This window comes from Nycticebus coucang, unplaced genomic scaffold (genome assembly GCF_027406575.1).
Source record: "Nycticebus coucang isolate mNycCou1 unplaced genomic scaffold, mNycCou1.pri scaffold_78, whole genome shotgun sequence".
In the NCBI taxonomy this organism is placed as follows: domain Eukaryota; kingdom Metazoa; phylum Chordata; class Mammalia; order Primates; family Lorisidae; genus Nycticebus; species Nycticebus coucang.
This window is the reverse complement of record NW_026515605.1, coordinates 217,053-228,483: the sequence shown is the minus strand read 5'-3', so window position 1 is coordinate 228,483 and position 11,431 is coordinate 217,053. Positions and strand designations below refer to the sequence as shown.

Below are 11,431 nucleotides of genomic sequence, written 5' to 3'. Positions count from 1 at the left end.
TGAAGTTCTAGTTATTAAAAAAGGCAGCAATGGGAAATTATAATTAAACTAGAAAAATTGAGAAAGAAAAAGGGATCTGTATGGAAAAGATTGAAATTAAAAAACAAAAGAACATCAACAACGTCAAAATAAACAAAACAAAAAAAAATAAAATAAAATAAAAACCAAACAAAAAAAAAAAAGAAAAAAATACACAACCAAAAACTAAGCAGTTTGTATATGTTATTGAATATTGTCTGGGCAACACGTGGTCTTCTGGGGTATGAGATGTTAATCACAGTTCTGATATTTCTGGAGGCTGCTGATTTCTCAAACTCCAGCAGGCAGACACCCTAAATCTCTCTTCAGCCCACTTAAAAGGCACTTTGAACTTGTAAACTTGCTGAGCAGAATCTTTCCCAGCTTTCTTGCTGGAATCACTGCTGAAGTGGCTATCCACTTACCCAGTGTGCCAAAACCGGTCTCACTCTGCCCCTGAGGGTTAGGGCTGTAAGGCGGCTCAGACCCCACCCTTAGGCTACTTGGTTGCTGGGTTACCAGCTCCCACCCGTTTCTAGCTCTGCCACCCTGAGGGCGGAGCTTGCCGGGGCAGATCACTGACAATGGTACCATGTGACCCATCGCCAAACACTATTAGCTCCATCTGGCTCAGCGGCTCAGACTGGGGCCCTAGACAACGGCCAAAGTTCTTCGCACTCCCGCTCAGGCCTTCCCCAAGGCAGTTCAACTCAGTGCCAAGTCCAAGGACATCAAAACAGTTCACAGGTAAGGCCTTTCTGGTTTGCAGTCTCGCTGCTACTGAACTTACCGTTGTGGGTGGGTTTAGACGGATTGAACACATGCGACCACTTGCCGGTTTTCCACTGTTTTAGTCCTCCTCTTGGGGTCCAGAAGTCTCTCGCTGACTCCCTGTATCCTCATAGGAGTGATGATAGGCAGATCCCACCAGCCAGAGATGCCTGGAGTCCTATCTCCCCAGACTCACGGTGCCCATATGCAAGGAAGCTGTTACTCGGCCGCCATCTTGCTCCGCCTCCTCTGAGAAAACATAATGTTATAACTGATACGAGAAGGAGATTTGTGTATAAAAGGACTAATTTGTGTCTACACATTTAACGATATTATAAAGACTTAGGCCAAAGTCAGTGAAAATAAAAAATTATGTAATTATCCAGCCACATTATCTCACCTGGCCTATTCTCTTAGAAAGCAACCCCATAAATCAGGAACCCAGAGCTGGGAAAGGTGAATCATGCTCTTTGGTCTCCTGTGTAAAGATTTAGAACAGTTCAGCACCTCACTGCTCTCACTGCTTCAGGCCTTTGTTCTGAAGAGGTGGACCTGTCAGATGAAAAAACAATACATGGAGGGATTCAGACACTTCTGAACATCTCCTAAAAGCCAGGCAACATGCTAGGCACTGAGAATATTAAGAGAACCACACTTCTGGGTCCTCAAAATGTTCATGGAAGCCATAGACTTTCTGGTCCTATGAGCAAGCCTTTTAGCTCCCTGGGCTAGTTTAACTCACCTTTCAAATCACAACAGAAATACCTACCCGGGTATATTTCATAGGATGAAAATGAGGATAAAAATGTGCAATAAATATTCAAACTTCATGGAGAATTGAGTGTGATTATTTTACTTATATATGTATACAGTATTGCATATATATAGATAGATAGATAGATAGATAGATAGATAGATAGATAGATATATCAGCTAAGGCTGCTGGGCTTATTTCAAAACCTACTGTGAGTTACAAATTTTTGTTTTGTAGATTTCTCTTTAGAAAAAATAAAAATGAACATGAGCAAGGGCGTAAAGAGGAAAGAACTTACCCAGCCCTGGCAGAGTCAATGGAAAGCAGAAAACAAAGGGAAAAGTGACAAAGAGGGTGACTAATTACAGGAAAAGTCAGGTCTAGGGGACAGGCTGGTCATGGAGCTTCTGGTTGCTTTGTGGTTCTCAAAATCTGGTATCTGTTAAGAACAGCCAGGATTGATGGTCACAGTGAGGATCCTCAGGCTCCACCCACAGAGATTCTGATTGGTTTGGGATGTGGCTCTGGAATTTACATATTCGCCAGGGCTGCAGGTACTTTGAGGCAGATTTCAGGTGGGCCACCCTGTTGTTCAATGCTTAACTTCAGTGTACCCACAGAGCATGAGGAAATTCAGTGGGTAAGTGATCATTTTACAGTTTATTTAATCAATGGGGACAACAAAGCAGATGGTTCAAGCCCCAAAGTGCAGAGTTTGCTTTTTCTGTTTACTTAATCAGCTAATTACTCAATCTGTACTGGGGGAAACACAAATCAACCATTAATCTCCAAGAAGGTGTTAATCATTAATTTCAAAATTCTGGCTGTTACTTTATCTACCCCATCTCCAAGTCTCAAACCAGGGTTATGAAGTTAGCAGCATTTCCAGGTGTTCCTTCATTAATTACAGTTAAAATTTTCAAAGCACTCAGTTTCACAGACAACATAAGAAACAATTTTTTAAGGGAAAATGGGATTTCTTCTGTAATAATTTTTTGATCATTGAGAGATAGGAATAAATCAAGAAGAAAATATTCAAACCCTATTTTATTGTGAACCCCAAAAAATAATATTGGCCAGTAACACCCTCAATTTAGAAGCTTTTAATTATGGAGAAATGTTCTCTCATATATGCTTCAAATTCTTTGTATGTTAAAGTCACACTTTTCTTGGAAGCCTTCAAGCAATTTATTTTAATAATTAGTGATAATAAGACTCAAATAAAACAGCTTCCAAGAAGTAAAAAATTAGAAGACATACTTCCAAGTCTCATGAAGCATTACCAGGTGAAATGAAACAGAACATTTTAAAATGATAAAAAAGAAATGCTGGCAAATGATGCTACCAACATGTGTGTTCAGAAGGCTGAACAATATGACTCAATATCTTTTGAATCCATCTGGTATACTTATGTGAATCACATAATGTACTGGGCAGTTTATTTTAAAAATGCAATAGTACAACAATGATGCCTTTTTAGAAAACTAGGAGGAGGGCAGAAAATTAGGGGCAGGGCCTAATTCTCAGATGAGCTAAAAAGACCATTACACATCTGAGTATATATTATAGGCAGATATTGCACCTGCATTTGGAAAATATTCCCAAACCGAGTACAGAAAAATCTCTAAAGCAAGATGAAAAAAGTATATATAGTGAAAAAAAAACACTCATATTTGAATCTAAGATGCACAAAGAAATGGTTTTATATAAAATCATGTTACTCTAGAGAGATAAATAAATTCATTCATAGCAAGAGGATAAAAGATGAAAAATATACTTATTAGTGCTTTCTTTCTTGTATTGCAAAGTGAAGTAAAAGAGTAAGTAACACTTACTTCTTGTGATTTCAGGTAAGGTTAACACAGTGTAAAGCTATGGGTGGATTGCAGATATGTGACAATTTTTAATTTATTTTATTGATACAATTTCTCATTCACTGAAAAGCAAATTACCTTTGGAAATTATTTAACTTCTACTCCATTATCTCTGGCTCAATGAACTCAGCTGGTATTTATAGGGTTAAAAAGATAAGATTGTACTTACAATCTGGAATGAGCCAGAGGTCTGAGTCTCTTTCAGAAATACAGGTGCAGAACATGGCTCAGTCGCCTAAGCTGTCCTCAGTGTATAGCCCAATTGTCACGGGGAAGAATTGATTGGAGGTCAATAGCCTCACAAAAATTCATCACAACATGTGAAAACATCTATGGCACCTGCCTTACAAGTAAAACATAGTACACTAGTGTTGTCCTCTACACAGAGGACAGCTCAACATTTATATCGCACCCATATAACATAAAATAAATCAGTGCAGATGGTGCATGACCAGTGGTGATGGGTAAGGGAAATTGTCACTTCACTGGGTTTTTTTAATCAATATTAAAGAGTTGGGAGTACGAGCCACTAATTTTTAATCAAGTATGTCTGATGATAAAATTCATAAGTAATACTTCCCTCTCTGAAGTTTTTCCTCTGTTCTGGACCATTAATTGAATGATTTCAACCCATCATTCATGTCCTGCCGTACACAGCTAGCATCCCTCTTACATTGATGCCAATCTGCTGGCCAAATAGGTTGTAGAACATAAAACCTAACCGAGGAAATATGGATTGGTAGAAGAGAAATTAAAAGAGAAAGATGAACCAGAAAAACATTCTATTGTAAAGTTTCAACCTGTGAGTTCTGCTTGTGGAGGGCAGATATCATCCAGGACTATACTAGGTAGCTAATAAAGCAGATGAAATGGTCCGTCAGCTGCTGGCCGGATCCCAGGTTGCCTCTTAACTGCGGGGTGGCAAGGTCTGCCTGTCAAAACTTCGGAGGTGGTAGGAAATGATGAGTCAGGTGTGGTAAAGAACAGCTGGCTCTGCACTGGCCCTGCACTCACCTCCTCTCTGGCTTCAAGCCCACAAAAGCAGTATGAGAATAAGGGCGTTCTTGTGCCACACTCAGTTTCCAGGCAGAGTACAGCTGAGAGTTTGCAAAGTCAGGATGATCAGGAATCTCATCTGAGCATCGCTCTACCTTCATGTGCTCTCCTAAAATCAGGTACAGGCAGCCCCCGTGTTACACACATCTGACTTATGTAAGACTCACACTCACAAGTGGAAGCTATTACAGGTAAATGTACCTGTTCCAACTTGCGTACAAGTGCAGCTTCGGAACAAACTTACAGAACCCATCTTGTTCGTAATCTGGAGGCTGCCTGTGACAAGGACCTTCAGCCACTCACCAAACATGGCTTGCGGGGACTCCTTCACAGAGAATTAAGGAACACCTAGAAACTTTTGTCTCAAAGTAAAAAGAAGGGGTAATACGGCAGACCTCCTACACCCCCACTCTCTCTAAGGCAGGCACTGGTGGCCCAGCATGCTGCTTGTTAAAAGTGGGTTGTACCCCACAAAAGCATAAATGTATTCACGATCTATGTGTATATGACTTAATAAAAGGAAAAAAAAATAGTGGGTGTGGCTGTAACCTCCGAGTGCTTCACACAGTTCTCCAAATGGCCTTTGCCATTGACACCAGTGGAAAGCAGTTCACAGTCCCCATCATGGCAGGACCCACACTGGTCTGTTGGGTCTGAAGGTCTGGATCTGCAGCCAGCCCCACTACCCACCCACCAAGGGACTTCGACATGTCACTTGGCATGTTTGGGTTCAATCTTCCTTGTCAAGAAGGGAAAGTGCTTCTGATAGTCAATGTTCTAAAATGTGCTATGCAATGCTCGTGGGAAACTATTATTTTCGTGACCTTTAAACTATTTGATTTCTAGCAACATAATTAAAATGTAGACATTATTCAGAAAAATTATGAACATCCATTAGTGAGAAAGTTCCCTGAACTAGATATCCAATTATAAATGCCTGAAATGTCACATTGTCGTCTATGTAGAACCCTTCCTCCCATTCAATTTATTATTATATTACTGACAAGTGGTAGCAATTAAAATGCTTGAGTCTTATGATTGGGGGGGGTTTCTGTGTTGGCATGATAAAATGCTAGAGTTTTTATTCTTCTGAATTAATAAATTTGACTGGGCACAAGTGAATTGCCAACTTTTCGCCTCTCATTTTGCCCAGGAGACACACAAAATGATTCTGCAATGCTCCCTCTCCCTCTCTCTCCTACACAAAGACACAGACCAGCAATGAGTGCTATTTCATAGAACAAGGCAACATTTTTTTGTCCAAAAGTAGACAATCCAATTCTCAGAGCCACCATGATATTTCCACATACTTCACGGAATAAGAACCATCTTTTTTTTTTTTTTTTTTTTTTATTTTGGCCGGGGATAGGTTTGAACCCGCCACCTCCGGCATATGGGACTGACGCCCTACTCCTTGAGCCACAGGCGCCACCCGGAATAAGAACCATCTTTAAACCACATCTCAATGATAAACATACAGAAAAGACAAAATTTGTTGATAAAAATCAATTTCAGATATGACAGTCTGCACAACATGGAGAAAAAAAGAAAGAACCTGACTTAGTTCTTATTTCACTGTCGCTCAATATGGTGTTTGAAACTGTTTCCTTGGAAGCTAACAGACCATGATTTAAGGTTGCAAGAATGTACATCACAGTAAGCATCTTGAGTAGCTCCAAACCAGAGTTCATAAAAACATGTGAGCATCTGTTTCCTTTTGAATTGGTTATAGACACCTCTTTTAAATATGTTTCTGCTCCTAAAGTCACATGTTCCATAACGTTTCTTACCATCTGCAAAGCCTTGCACATGGTTGGCTTAGGTGACAGTGACTAGTAATGTGCTATGCAAATGTACATAGATGTGCTAATTATTAAAGAATCCCCCCCACTCTAAGAGAATTAAATGATACATACAGGATTACACTTGATTTTTCACTCTTCTTACTCAAACATTTAAAAAATAACATGACAGTTAACACACCAAAACAGACAGATGGATAAATGGCACAGGTTAAAAAGCATTCTGGTATTTGATATACGGAAGAGATGGCCGTTCAAGTGAGCAGAGAAGGATAATGACAAAATCTGATAAATGTCTTTTTATAAATTATTCAGTCTTTCACTCCAGATGGGTAAAAAATGGCAAAATGTGAACTGCCCCTTCTGCACACACATTCCAACCAAAGGCTTCTTTTCATACTTCTCTTTGATCTTATGGCCACCTCTGGCAATGGGAATAGAACCATCATTTTATCACAAACTAATCAACATCCGCCTGCATCACATGGGTGAAAAATATCCGAACAAAATCCAGGAGTTGATTGTCCAAGCAAGTATCAATGCTTACCACATCACATGGTTAACTTTGCAGAAATACCAGGTAATATCATCCTGCCAGGGCTTAAAACAGTCACCTTTATATCAAAGGTGATGTTTTATGGGGCAGACTTTCGTAAACCATTACTAAACAGTGGTAATAATAACCGTATAACAGTGCTTAGTGATGGTTTACTGTCCTGGCCCTACCTTAATTGTTTTACTTTCCACTAATCAGTGCAAACTTACTCCACAGTCTAGTTGGTGCCACAGTACACACCATGTTTACCTTCCCATCTGTCTTTTTCCTTCCTTTCACCTCAACTCGAGTGCTCCATGTCAATCTTTGCAATAAATTAGTGCTACTACTGCTACTGTTTCTAGCTAACATTTACCGAGAGCTGACTATGTTCTTTCCCTATGTGCAGTCAGGAAGGTAGGACCACGTGCTTGGGCTAACTATGGAAGCAGCCATCATTGCCTTTCCCTGTCCTCAAGCCCAACTGAACGCAACTTCCCCTGCATTCTGTTATGGCCTGAATGTTGCTACTTTTGCTTATTCTTAAACCCTATTACCAAAAGTGTAACAACATGTACTTTTATTTGTCACCGATCTTGGTATGAATGAACAATCTGCAAGCAGGGTTGGGTGAAGTAAAGAGGAGGCTAGAAGAGAACCTAGTCAGGAGAGCAAGGGGAAGAATCAATAACGAATAACTTAACCACTGCATTATTTTGCCATAGCTCAAATGCGATTTTTTCATAACCCAAAGAGCCAAAGTGAGCACCCACAGTGTCTACTACCTGTAGAGGAACTGGACATTATTTCCCCTGTTTTATAGAGGAGGAAACCTGGAGCTCAGACAGATTAGATGCTCTTCCAAAGGTCACATAGCCATGAAGCTGCAGATCACAACCCAAATCCAAACTCAAGCCTGAGCCTCTTTAGCACCACCCTTTCTATGTATTTCTATATCTCATAATATTGTTCTTAAATTTTCCTTTCTCTTGAAGTCGATTACAGTTTTTTTGTATCTTTGTGCTAACATGAACCCTTCTTTATGGATCTTGCTTCAAACCTATAGTCCCTAGAAACCGGACATGTGGAAGACATGCCTCCTTACATGAGATAATTCTTTAAAAAGGCAAGCGGGTGGGGGGGTGGGGAATACTACATAAGAGACCCAAGTCTAGGTTCACCAGAGACACAGAATCAACTGTGTATCTGCAGATAGAGATCTGTTTGAAGGAATTAGTTCTTACAATTACAGAGGCTCACAAGTTCACGATCTCCAGGGAAGACTGGCGGGTTGGAGATCCAGAGAATAGTTACTGCTGCCATCTTGAGTCCAGATTTCTCAGGCCAGCGAGTTGGAAAATCATGCAGCTTTCCTCTGTTACAGGCTGTTTGGGGAATCCTCAGTCTTTGCTCTTCAGGCCTTCAACTGATTAGATGAGACTCACTCACAGGGTAATAACTGCTTTACACAAAGTCTACTGACTCAAATGTTAATCACATCTGAAAAACACCTTTACAGCAATTTCTAAGCAGGTGTTTAACTAAAAATCTAGACACTACAGCCTAGCCAAGTTGGCACATACAAGTAACCAGCTCAAGAAGTCTGGGTGTGTGTGTGGGGGCTGTGTGCTCACATCAGGGGGCCTGAGGAATGGCTCCCCTGTTTATAAAACTCCGTACAGGAATCTGGGGTCATTGTGATGAGGGGAGCAAAACTTGTGGCCTCCATAAGAACATATTCCCTACATGTAAAGAAAAGAAAAATTATAAAATATATATGGTGGGCATATGGGTGATCAATGTATAATTCTCTCAGCTGTACTGTAGTTTTGAAAAATTGCCTAATAAAATATTGGAAAATTATTTTTTAAAAAAGAAAATTGGGTGCAATTCATGGCAAAGGCAGCAAATATACAACATGCATGTGCAGCCACCCTCTCTGCCTGAGACCACGACAGACATCGCTCATCAGCCAAGGCCCCTCGTGCAGTGAGTTCTACGGAGCTCAGCCCCAAGAAGCCAGGCTTGGTTGGAATGGGAGTTAACATCTACTAGTCATCCACCTTCCACATGGCCCAGTGCCACCACCAGGGGTCACATTTGACGTGGCTACAACCTACTAACATGGAATCTCCACTTTCCTCTGAGGACTTTTCACAGCTAACATGTTTCTGAGTAAAAAGGTACAACTTCATGATAAGCTACATAGGTAATTCTCTAAGAACATAATAATTGCTGTCTCTTTAGGACCTGGTCACAGTAACTATCTAACACGACTGCCAATATCCAACTCTTCACCTGCGGACTTTCTATCTTGAACTGTCCTGAAGTTTTAATAGCTATAACCATTTGAAATTTTATATTAGGTACAATTATACTTGTCGGTAAGAGTGGCATGCCTTCTGTATTACTAATTCACATATTTGACATATAAAAAACTAATTTTTAAGGAAAAAGCTACCTATTGTGTGTGATGTGGCAAAATATGTGGCGCTAGCAATTTTGGAAGAAATTCATCTGATCCTATCAATCACAAAATAAAGGCACAAAAACCAACTTTACAACTGAACACAAATATACTCCAAGTTAGAGGAGAGACCTATTTATTTATACTCAAGTGTATCTTTAAATCAGGTTCCGAGGATCTCTGGAGACAGAGCATCCATTACCTGTCTTAATTAACTATTTAGAGATCTATTTCTGTGATTGCCAACTCTGTAATTCTCCACACTCCATAGACTAATCTGGAATAAGCACTTTGATCTCCTGGCCCCAGTTCTTTCACTGAATGAGCAAGTTGATTACTGGACTTTGATTTCCTGTGTTTAAGTAAAGGATCCTGGACTGGCAACCCTAGAATTCTGAGTCTCTGCTAATCAAAGATATTGTACAGTCTCCACGCACATTTCTACATGCCCAGTGATGATAATAGCATGCTCTTATTTACTGCTCAATATGTAATAAACGTGTTATGTTTGTATCAGCTCATTTAATTCTCATGAAAACCACAGTAAGTAGAAAGTTGTTATTTCCACAAATGACCACAGCAGTATCTCTGCTCTTCAGAACCTTGCCATCCCTCATCAAGAGAGGGAGCCTCTTCTCTCCCTTTGAACTTGTGCAGGCACTTGTGGCTGCCTCAATCAATAGACAATAATAGCAAGAAAGTGATAAGACTGTCAAGGAGGAGTCATGAAAAAACAAGATCTGGCCATTTCTCCCTTGGGACTGTCAACCTTGGAACCCAGCCAACATGCTGTACGGAGACCCAGGCCAGACAGCTAGGCCACATACAGATGTTCTAGCCAACAGCATCCAGTCGAGAACGTGGCTGACAATCAGTGCCAACCACCAGTCAGGAGCGAACAAACCTCCAGATGATTTTAGCCTCCAGCATTCAAATCACCCCAGTTGATGCCAAGGGAAGCACAGTCAAGCTGTCCCTCCCAGACCCACCTTCCAAATCGAAGATTCATGACCAAAGTGAACGGTGACCTGTGGTTAAGATGCTGAGTTTTGTGGCATTGTGTTATGCAGTAGTGGGTAGCTAGAACATGGCTGGTGGTATTCTATCTTCATTTTACACATAAGGAAACTGAGGCAAACAAGACCACAGACCAGACTCTAACTCAACTCTGTGCTACACTTCCACTTAATAAGTAATTACTGAAAGTCTGATTAGTCACTGGTACACAGCTGTGTTATTCCTTGTCATTTTCCAAGTGCAGCTTATCTAACAAAAGTATTTAAGATATATATTTTTAACATAATGTTGATGTAATTACATGTATTTTTCCCCTAAGAAATGATATTACCAAAGGCTAAGATGATTGATACAATATTTTAGAAAAAGAAAAAGCCCTCTACCAAAGTAGAGTTTATTTCTTGGCCTCTTCCATGTATACTTAGCAAAAGTATAAGAAATTACAGTTTTTCTGCTGGGTGGAGCAATTTCTTAGGAACCAGAGTCAACTCATTCATGTTTATAATACTTCTTTTAAGGGACATTTTAAATCTGAAGATCAGAGCCCTGCTGTTGCGTGACCCGAGACGCGAAAGAGCAGCAGCTTTGCTGTAGGTGTAAACTCGCTCCTGTAATTATTAAGTCAAGAAACAGACTATACACTGTGGGATGGCATATACCAAAGTTCTTTATTCCAAGTTTAAGTTTTATACTCTTCCAGTCACGTACACACCTAATCCATTATCTATCAGCTGAATTTTAACGTGAAAGGAAATATTTATCATATCAATGTAACCACTTGTGTAGTAAATCTCTTCCTCTAAACAGTGACTAGTTTTCCGAGCAGGGCACAAAGACAAAAGCAGCTATAGGGGAACAGAGTTAATAGAAGAATATCTTCAAGCATTCACTCAGTTTACTCAGTATGAAGTAATGACTGTGACCTTCCTTCAGGGCAGAGCACCTATAGACCTCTGACAATATGTTGTTAACATATGTCAACCCTCTGGCCCGTATCTCTGAGGAAGGGCGGCATGCCCTTGGATCTCGGGCTTCACGGGGTGTACTGCTTCAGAGAAAAGGCCTAAGGAATTTTCCAAAAAAGCCTAACTCTGTGAGTAACCCAGGGGGGGGTCCAAGCCTCTTAAGCCTCTGGAA

At 40.4% G+C, this 11,431-nt stretch overlaps 1 long non-coding RNA gene and 1 other non-coding gene across 4 annotated transcripts in view; both read left to right on the top strand.

Annotated features, from left to right (window-relative positions):
* The first annotated feature begins 457 nt into the window (after positions 1 to 457).
* The window catches only part of LOC128579633 (uncharacterized), a 136,401-nt gene continuing 125,427 nt past the window's right edge, over positions 458 to 11,431 (top strand). For all 3 annotated transcript variants that reach the window (XR_008378235.1, XR_008378234.1, XR_008378233.1), the window contains exon 1: positions 458 to 765. This is a non-coding gene — a long non-coding RNA (uncharacterized LOC128579633). The remainder of the gene's footprint in view (positions 766 to 11,431) is intronic.
* LOC128579636 (small nucleolar RNA SNORA11) lies at positions 8,432 to 8,560 on the top strand. Its single transcript, XR_008378238.1, has one exon. It is a non-coding gene; the product is annotated as a small nucleolar RNA SNORA11 (small nucleolar RNA).